At 53.3% G+C, this 7,327-nt stretch overlaps 22 non-coding genes across 22 annotated transcripts; 11 read left to right on the top strand and 11 right to left on the bottom strand.

Annotated features, from left to right (window-relative positions):
* The first annotated feature begins 128 nt into the window (after positions 1 to 128).
* Trnad-guc (transfer RNA aspartic acid (anticodon GUC)) lies at positions 129 to 201 on the top strand. The gene has a single exon. It is a non-coding gene; the product is annotated as a tRNA-Asp (tRNA).
* A 236-nt stretch (positions 202 to 437) lies between these two features.
* Trnam-cau (transfer RNA methionine (anticodon CAU)) lies at positions 438 to 509 on the bottom strand. Its single transcript has one exon. It is a non-coding gene; the product is annotated as a tRNA-Met (tRNA).
* Positions 510 to 757: 248 nt separating this feature from the next.
* On the bottom strand, positions 758 to 830 carry Trnar-acg (transfer RNA arginine (anticodon ACG)). Its single transcript has one exon. It is a non-coding gene; the product is annotated as a tRNA-Arg (tRNA).
* A 442-nt stretch (positions 831 to 1,272) lies between these two features.
* Positions 1,273 to 1,364, top strand: Trnai-uau (transfer RNA isoleucine (anticodon UAU)). The gene is given in 2 exon segments: positions 1,273 to 1,310; positions 1,329 to 1,364. It is a non-coding gene; the product is annotated as a tRNA-Ile (tRNA).
* A 111-nt stretch (positions 1,365 to 1,475) lies between these two features.
* Trnad-guc (transfer RNA aspartic acid (anticodon GUC)) lies at positions 1,476 to 1,547 on the top strand. The gene has a single exon. It is a non-coding gene; the product is annotated as a tRNA-Asp (tRNA).
* A 236-nt stretch (positions 1,548 to 1,783) lies between these two features.
* Trnam-cau (transfer RNA methionine (anticodon CAU)) lies at positions 1,784 to 1,855 on the bottom strand. Its single transcript has one exon. It is a non-coding gene; the product is annotated as a tRNA-Met (tRNA).
* A 248-nt stretch (positions 1,856 to 2,103) lies between these two features.
* Trnar-acg (transfer RNA arginine (anticodon ACG)) lies at positions 2,104 to 2,177 on the bottom strand. The gene has a single exon. It is a non-coding gene; the product is annotated as a tRNA-Arg (tRNA).
* Positions 2,178 to 2,619: 442 nt separating this feature from the next.
* Trnai-uau (transfer RNA isoleucine (anticodon UAU)) lies at positions 2,620 to 2,711 on the top strand. The gene is given in 2 exon segments: positions 2,620 to 2,657; positions 2,676 to 2,711. It is a non-coding gene; the product is annotated as a tRNA-Ile (tRNA).
* Positions 2,712 to 2,822: 111 nt separating this feature from the next.
* Positions 2,823 to 2,894, top strand: Trnad-guc (transfer RNA aspartic acid (anticodon GUC)). The gene has a single exon. It is a non-coding gene; the product is annotated as a tRNA-Asp (tRNA).
* A 236-nt stretch (positions 2,895 to 3,130) lies between these two features.
* Positions 3,131 to 3,202, bottom strand: Trnam-cau (transfer RNA methionine (anticodon CAU)). Its single transcript has one exon. It is a non-coding gene; the product is annotated as a tRNA-Met (tRNA).
* Positions 3,203 to 3,450: 248 nt separating this feature from the next.
* On the bottom strand, positions 3,451 to 3,523 carry Trnar-acg (transfer RNA arginine (anticodon ACG)). Its single transcript has one exon. It is a non-coding gene; the product is annotated as a tRNA-Arg (tRNA).
* Positions 3,524 to 3,965: 442 nt separating this feature from the next.
* Positions 3,966 to 4,057, top strand: Trnai-uau (transfer RNA isoleucine (anticodon UAU)). Its single transcript is given in 2 exon segments — positions 3,966 to 4,003; positions 4,022 to 4,057. It is a non-coding gene; the product is annotated as a tRNA-Ile (tRNA).
* Positions 4,058 to 4,168: 111 nt separating this feature from the next.
* Positions 4,169 to 4,240, top strand: Trnad-guc (transfer RNA aspartic acid (anticodon GUC)). Its single transcript has one exon. It is a non-coding gene; the product is annotated as a tRNA-Asp (tRNA).
* Positions 4,241 to 4,476: 236 nt separating this feature from the next.
* Trnam-cau (transfer RNA methionine (anticodon CAU)) lies at positions 4,477 to 4,548 on the bottom strand. The gene has a single exon. It is a non-coding gene; the product is annotated as a tRNA-Met (tRNA).
* A 248-nt stretch (positions 4,549 to 4,796) lies between these two features.
* Positions 4,797 to 4,869, bottom strand: Trnar-acg (transfer RNA arginine (anticodon ACG)). Its single transcript has one exon. It is a non-coding gene; the product is annotated as a tRNA-Arg (tRNA).
* A 442-nt stretch (positions 4,870 to 5,311) lies between these two features.
* Positions 5,312 to 5,403, top strand: Trnai-uau (transfer RNA isoleucine (anticodon UAU)). Its single transcript is given in 2 exon segments — positions 5,312 to 5,349; positions 5,368 to 5,403. It is a non-coding gene; the product is annotated as a tRNA-Ile (tRNA).
* A 111-nt stretch (positions 5,404 to 5,514) lies between these two features.
* Trnad-guc (transfer RNA aspartic acid (anticodon GUC)) lies at positions 5,515 to 5,586 on the top strand. Its single transcript has one exon. It is a non-coding gene; the product is annotated as a tRNA-Asp (tRNA).
* Positions 5,587 to 5,822: 236 nt separating this feature from the next.
* Trnam-cau (transfer RNA methionine (anticodon CAU)) lies at positions 5,823 to 5,894 on the bottom strand. The gene has a single exon. It is a non-coding gene; the product is annotated as a tRNA-Met (tRNA).
* Positions 5,895 to 6,142: 248 nt separating this feature from the next.
* On the bottom strand, positions 6,143 to 6,215 carry Trnar-acg (transfer RNA arginine (anticodon ACG)). The gene has a single exon. It is a non-coding gene; the product is annotated as a tRNA-Arg (tRNA).
* A 442-nt stretch (positions 6,216 to 6,657) lies between these two features.
* On the top strand, positions 6,658 to 6,749 carry Trnai-uau (transfer RNA isoleucine (anticodon UAU)). The gene is given in 2 exon segments: positions 6,658 to 6,695; positions 6,714 to 6,749. It is a non-coding gene; the product is annotated as a tRNA-Ile (tRNA).
* Positions 6,750 to 6,860: 111 nt separating this feature from the next.
* On the top strand, positions 6,861 to 6,932 carry Trnad-guc (transfer RNA aspartic acid (anticodon GUC)). The gene has a single exon. It is a non-coding gene; the product is annotated as a tRNA-Asp (tRNA).
* Positions 6,933 to 7,168: 236 nt separating this feature from the next.
* Positions 7,169 to 7,240, bottom strand: Trnam-cau (transfer RNA methionine (anticodon CAU)). The gene has a single exon. It is a non-coding gene; the product is annotated as a tRNA-Met (tRNA).
* Positions 7,241 to 7,327: the final 87 nt, after the last annotated feature.

Here is a 7,327-nt window from a genome sequence, read left to right as displayed (position 1 = left end):
GAGCCTCACCTGGGGCATACTTTTATTTCGTAGCAGCTGACTCTGAAAGCATCGGGACGCTAGATTTGAGATGAATCACCTACTTGAGAACCATAAGTGTGCGTGCGTTGTGCGTACCGATTGCGTATTCCTCGGTAGTATAGTGGGTTAGTATCCCCGCCTGTCACGCGGGATACCGGGGTTCGATTCCCCGCCGGGGAGGTGCGATTTTTATATCGCGAAAGTTGCACGTGTGGCCCGAAAAGACATTAACGTTGTGATCGAGAAATGTAGTTGCTGCAGAATCGTAAGAAACTCTGCGTCTTAGGAAGTGTTTCTCGTATTCTCCCACACGACGTCGTCGTCGTTTCAGAACTTACAGGGTTTGCTGTTGACGCTGAGTCAGCGCACCCCAGCTTAATGATCGAGCTCGAAGCACCCAAGAAAAAGAATAATTTTAGCAGAGCGTGGTTTCGATCCACGGACCTCTGGGTTATGGGCCCAGCACGCTTCCACTGCGCCACTCTGCTGCGTGACGTGCGACACTTGGAAAAGCGTTGTCTGCGTCGCGTACCGTTTAATTAACTGTGCAACATCTCTCAGCTTGACTTGTCTCGACTTTGCTCGACTGACGCTACGCTGACGCTTGCACGAAGCGATATTTACCACGATCGTCTCGAGATGCAGCTGCGAGATGCTCAGGATTGACATTGCACTCCACGCAGGTGGAAACATTCGAATGCACTGCCTAGCTACGCGCCCGCAACTAACAAAATGCCGACCCTGCCAGGATTCGAACCTGGAATCTTCTGATCCGTAGTCAGACGCGTTATCCGTTGCGCCACAGGGCCACTGGTCGCCTTTCGTCATATGAGGCGGGTACACATCGCAGAGCAACGTGTTCTCCGTGGCTCGGCAACTGCGTGTCGTCCACTGACAACGGCGGCGCGGCCACTCTGGTCTTCCGCACTCTGCAGGGAGCTGCCAAGGAAGGCATCTCTCCTCCAGCTGCTCGGCCACGGTGCGCCTGCATAGCTTAGAGCTTGCCACACATCTGCCCTCGCTGTTGGACAGGTAGCAGAAGGCAAGGCGCGCGTTTTTCTGCAATTTTTCGGTGATGACAAGCGGTTGATATGCTTGTAAGTGTAGCATATGAAGCAAGAATCGTATGAAGCATCCGTAGCCAGGTGCTAAAGTCGCAGTATGGCCGCAGGTGACGGTCGTATGATGGGTCGGTAGCCACAACAGGTTGGCAGCAAAGCAAATACCGCTAACTGAAAGCACCCTGCTGTAGCCTCAGTGGCGCAATTGGTTAGCGCACGGTACTTATAAGGCAGTAGCCGTGAGCAATGCCGGGGTTGTGAGTTCGAGCCTCACCTGGGGCATACTTTTATTTCGTAGCAGCTGACTCTGAAAGCATCGGGACGCTAGATTTGAGATGAATCACCTACTTGAGAACCATAAGTGTGCGTGCGTTGTGCGTACCGATTGCGTATTCCTCGGTAGTATAGTGGTTAGTATCCCCGCCTGTCACGCGGGATACCGGGGTTCGATTCCCCGCCGGGGAGGTGCGATTTTTATATCGCGAAAGTTGCACGTGTGGCCCGAAAAGACATTAACGTTGTGATCGAGAAATGTAGTTGCTGCAGAATCGTAAGAAACTCTGCGTCTTAGGAAGTGTTTCTCGTATTCTCCACACGACGTCGTCGTCGTTTCAGAACTTACAGGGTTTGCTGTTGACGCTGAGTCAGCGCACCCCAGGCTTAATGATCGAGCTCGAAGCACCCAAGAAAAAGAATAATTTTAGCAGAGCGTGGTTTCGATCCACGGACCTCTGGGTTATGGGCCCAGCACGCTTCCACTGCGCCACTCTGCTGCGTGACGTGCGACACTTGGAAAAGCGTTGTCTGCGTCGCGTACCGTTTAATTAACTGTGCAACATCTCTCAGCTTGACTTGTCTCGACTTTGCTCGACTGACGCTACGCTGACGCTTGCACGAAGCGATATTTACCACGATCGTCTCGAGATGCAGCTGCGAGATGCTCAGGATTGACATTGCACTCCACGCAGGTGGAAACATTCGAATGCACTGCCTAGCTACGCGCCCGCAACTAACAAAATGCCGACCCTGCCAGGATTCGAACCTGGAATCTTCTGATCCGTAGTCAGGACGCGTTATCCGTTGCGCCACAGGGCCACTGGTCGCCTTTCGTCATATGAGGCGGGTACACATCGCAGAGCAACGTGTTCTCCGTGGCTCGGCAACTGCGTGTCGTCCACTGACAACGGCGGCGCGGCCACTCTGGTCTTCCGCACTCTGCAGGGAGCTGCCAAGGAAGGCATCTCTCCTCCAGCTGCTCGGCCACGGTGCGCCTGCATAGCTTAGAGCTTGCCACACATCTGCCCTCGCTGTTGGACAGGTAGCAGAAGGCAAGGCGCGCGTTTTTCTGCAATTTTTCGGTGATGACAAGCGGTTGATATGCTTGTAAGTGTAGCATATGAAGCAAGAATCGTATGAAGCATCCGTAGCCAGGTGCTAAAGTCGCAGTATGGCCGCAGGTGACGGTCGTATGATGGGTCGGTAGCCACAACAGGTTGGCAGCAAAGCAAATACCGCTAACTGAAAGCACCCTGCTGTAGCCTCAGTGGCGCAATTGGTTAGCGCACGGTACTTATAAGGCAGTAGCCGTGAGCAATGCCGGGGTTGTGAGTTCGAGCCTCACCTGGGGCATACTTTTATTTCGTAGCAGCTGACTCTGAAAGCATCGGGACGCTAGATTTGAGATGAATCACCTACTTGAGAACCATAAGTGTGCGTGCGTTGTGCGTACCGATTGCGTATTCCTCGGTAGTATAGTGGTTAGTATCCCCGCCTGTCACGCGGGATACCGGGGTTCGATTCCCCGCCGGGGAGGTGCGATTTTTATATCGCGAAAGTTGCACGTGTGGCCCGAAAAGACATTAACGTTGTGATCGAGAAATGTAGTTGCTGCAGAATCGTAAGAAACTCTGCGTCTTAGGAAGTGTTTCTCGTATTCTCCACACGACGTCGTCGTCGTTTCAGAACTTACAGGGTTTGCTGTTGACGCTGAGTCAGCGCACCCCAGGCTTAATGATCGAGCTCGAAGCACCCAAGAAAAAGAATAATTTTAGCAGAGCGTGGTTTCGATCCACGGACCTCTGGGTTATGGGCCCAGCACGCTTCCACTGCGCCACTCTGCTGCGTGACGTGCGACACTTGGAAAAGCGTTGTCTGCGTCGCGTACCGTTTAATTAACTGTGCAACATCTCTCAGCTTGACTTGTCTCGACTTTGCTCGACTGACGCTACGCTGACGCTTGCACGAAGCGATATTTACCACGATCGTCTCGAGATGCAGCTGCGAGATGCTCAGGATTGACATTGCACTCCACGCAGGTGGAAACATTCGAATGCACTGCCTAGCTACGCGCCCGCAACTAACAAAATGCCGACCCTGCCAGGATTCGAACCTGGAATCTTCTGATCCGTAGTCAGACGCGTTATCCGTTGCGCCACAGGGCCACTGGTCGCCTTTCGTCATATGAGGCGGGTACACATCGCAGAGCAACGTGTTCTCCGTGGCTCGGCAACTGCGTGTCGTCCACTGACAACGGCGGCGCGGCCACTCTGGTCTTCCGCACTCTGCAGGGAGCTGCCAAGGAAGGCATCTCTCCTCCAGCTGCTCGGCCACGGTGCGCCTGCATAGCTTAGAGCTTGCCACACATCTGCCCTCGCTGTTGGACAGGTAGCAGAAGGCAAGGCGCGCGTTTTTCTGCAATTTTTCGGTGATGACAAGCGGTTGATATGCTTGTAAGTGTAGCATATGAAGCAAGAATCGTATGAAGCATCCGTAGCCAGGTGCTAAAGTCGCAGTATGGCCGCAGGTGACGGTCGTATGATGGGTCGGTAGCCACAACAGGTTGGCAGCAAAGCAAATACCGCTAACTGAAAGCACCCTGCTGTAGCCTCAGTGGCGCAATTGGTTAGCGCACGGTACTTATAAGGCAGTAGCCGTGAGCAATGCCGGGGTTGTGAGTTCGAGCCTCACCTGGGGCATACTTTTATTTCGTAGCAGCTGACTCTGAAAGCATCGGGACGCTAGATTTGAGATGAATCACCTACTTGAGAACCATAAGTGTGCGTGCGTTGTGCGTACCGATTGCGTATTCCTCGGTAGTATAGTGGTTAGTATCCCCGCCTGTCACGCGGGATACCGGGGTTCGATTCCCCGCCGGGGAGGTGCGATTTTTATATCGCGAAAGTTGCACGTGTGGCCCGAAAAGACATTAACGTTGTGATCGAGAAATGTAGTTGCTGCAGAATCGTAAGAAACTCTGCGTCTTAGGAAGTGTTTCTCGTATTCTCCACACGACGTCGTCGTCGTTTCAGAACTTACAGGGTTTGCTGTTGACGCTGAGTCAGCGCACCCCAGGCTTAATGATCGAGCTCGAAGCACCCAAGAAAAAGAATAATTTTAGCAGAGCGTGGTTTCGATCCACGGACCTCTGGGTTATGGGCCCAGCACGCTTCCACTGCGCCACTCTGCTGCGTGACGTGCGACACTTGGAAAAGCGTTGTCTGCGTCGCGTACCGTTTAATTAACTGTGCAACATCTCTCAGCTTGACTTGTCTCGACTTTGCTCGACTGACGCTACGCTGACGCTTGCACGAAGCGATATTTACCACGATCGTCTCGAGATGCAGCTGCGAGATGCTCAGGATTGACATTGCACTCCACGCAGGTGGAAACATTCGAATGCACTGCCTAGCTACGCGCCCGCAACTAACAAAATGCCGACCCTGCCAGGATTCGAACCTGGAATCTTCTGATCCGTAGTCAGACGCGTTATCCGTTGCGCCACAGGGCCACTGGTCGCCTTTCGTCATATGAGGCGGGTACACATCGCAGAGCAACGTGTTCTCCGTGGCTCGGCAACTGCGTGTCGTCCACTGACAACGGCGGCGCGGCCACTCTGGTCTTCCGCACTCTGCAGGGAGCTGCCAAGGAAGGCATCTCTCCTCCAGCTGCTCGGCCACGGTGCGCCTGCATAGCTTAGAGCTTGCCACACATCTGCCCTCGCTGTTGGACAGGTAGCAGAAGGCAAGGCGCGCGTTTTTCTGCAATTTTTCGGTGATGACAAGCGGTTGATATGCTTGTAAGTGTAGCATATGAAGCAAGAATCGTATGAAGCATCCGTAGCCAGGTGCTAAAGTCGCAGTATGGCCGCAGGTGACGGTCGTATGATGGGTCGGTAGCCACAACAGGTTGGCAGCAAAGCAAATACCGCTAACTGAAAGCACCCTGCTGTAGCCTCAGTGGCGCAATTGGTTAGCGCACGGTACTTATAAGGCAGTAGCCGTGAGCAATGCCGGGGTTGTGAGTTCGAGCCTCACCTGGGGCATACTTTTATTTCGTAGCAGCTGACTCTGAAAGCATCGGGACGCTAGATTTGAGATGAATCACCTACTTGAGAACCATAAGTGTGCGTGCGTTGTGCGTACCGATTGCGTATTCCTCGGTAGTATAGTGGTTAGTATCCCCGCCTGTCACGCGGGATACCGGGGTTCGATTCCCCGCCGGGGAGGTGCGATTTTTATATCGCGAAAGTTGCACGTGTGGCCCGAAAAGACATTAACGTTGTGATCGAGAAATGTAGTTGCTGCAGAATCGTAAGAAACTCTGCGTCTTAGGAAGTGTTTCTCGTATTCTCCACACGACGTCGTCGTCGTTTCAGAACTTACAGGGTTTGCTGTTGACGCTGAGTCAGCGCACCCCAGGCTTAATGATCGAGCTCGAAGCACCCAAGAAAAAGAATAATTTTAGCAGAGCGTGGTTTCGATCCACGGACCTCTGGGTTATGGGCCCAGCACGCTTCCACTGCGCCACTCTGCTGCGTGACGTGCGACACTTGGAAAAGCGTTGTCTGCGTCGCGTACCGTTTAATTAACTGTGCAACATCTCTCAGCTTGACTTGTCTCGACTTTGCTCGACTGACGCTACGCTGACGCTTGCACGAAGCGATATTTACCACGATCGTCTCGAGATGCAGCTGCGAGATGCTCAGGATTGACATTGCACTCCACGCAGGTGGAAACATTCGAATGCACTGCCTAGCTACGCGCCCGCAACTAACAAAATGCCGACCCTGCCAGGATTCGAACCTGGAATCTTCTGATCCGTAGTCAGACGCGTTATCCGTTGCGCCACAGGGCCACTGGTCGCCTTTCGTCATATGAGGCGGGTACACATCGCAGAGCAACGTGTTCTCCGTGGCTCGGCAACTGCGTGTCGTCCACTGACAACGGCGGCGCGGCCACTCTGGTCTTCCGCACTCTGCAGGGAGCTGCCAAGGAAGGCATCTCTCCTCCAGCTGCTCGGCCACGGTGCGCCTGCATAGCTTAAAGCTTGCCACACATCTGCCCTCGCTGTTGGACAGGTAGCAGAAGGCAAGGCGCGCGTTTTTCTGCAATTTTTCGGTGATGACAAGCGGTTGATATGCTTGTAAGTGTAGCATATGAAGCAAGAATCGTATGAAGCATCCGTAGCCAGGTGCTAAAGTCGCAGTATGGCCGCAGGTGACGGTCGTATGATGGGTCGGTAGCCACAACAGGTTGGCAGCAAAGCAAATACCGCTAACTGAAAGCACCCTGCTGTAGCCTCAGTGGCGCAATTGGTTAGCGCACGGTACTTATAAGGCAGTAGCCGTGAGCAATGCCGGGGTTGTGAGTTCGAGCCTCACCTGGGGCATACTTTTATTTCGTAGCAGCTGACTCTGAAAGCATCGGGACGCTAGATTTGAGATGAATCACCTACTTGAGAACCATAAGTGTGCGTGCGTTGTGCGTACCGATTGCGTATTCCTCGGTAGTATAGTGGTTAGTATCCCCGCCTGTCACGCGGGAGACCGGGGTTCGATTCCCCGCCGGGGAGGTGCGATTTTTATATCGCGAAAGTTGCACGTGTGGCCCGAAAAGACATTAACGTTGTGATCGAGAAATGTAGTTGCTGCAGAATCGTAAGAAACTCTGCGTCTTAGGAAGTGTTTCTCGTATTCTCCACACGACGTCGTCGTCGTTTCAGAACTTACAGGGTTTGCTGTTGACGCTGAGTCAGCGCACCCCAGGCTTAATGATCGAGCTCGAAGCACCCAAGAAAAAGAATAATTTTAGCAGAGCGTGGTTTCGATCCACGGACCTCTGGGTTATGGGCCCAGCACGCTTCCACTGCGCCACTCTGCTGCGTGACGTGCGACACTTGGAAAAGCGTTGTCTGCGTCGCGTACCGTTTAATTAACTGTGCAACATCTCTCAGCTTGACTTGTCTCG

Source organism: Schistocerca cancellata, chromosome 9 (genome assembly GCF_023864275.1).
Source record: "Schistocerca cancellata isolate TAMUIC-IGC-003103 chromosome 9, iqSchCanc2.1, whole genome shotgun sequence".
Taxonomy (NCBI): domain Eukaryota; kingdom Metazoa; phylum Arthropoda; class Insecta; order Orthoptera; family Acrididae; genus Schistocerca; species Schistocerca cancellata.
Note: the sequence above shows the minus strand (reverse complement) of the source record. Positions and strands in the feature narration are given on the sequence as shown.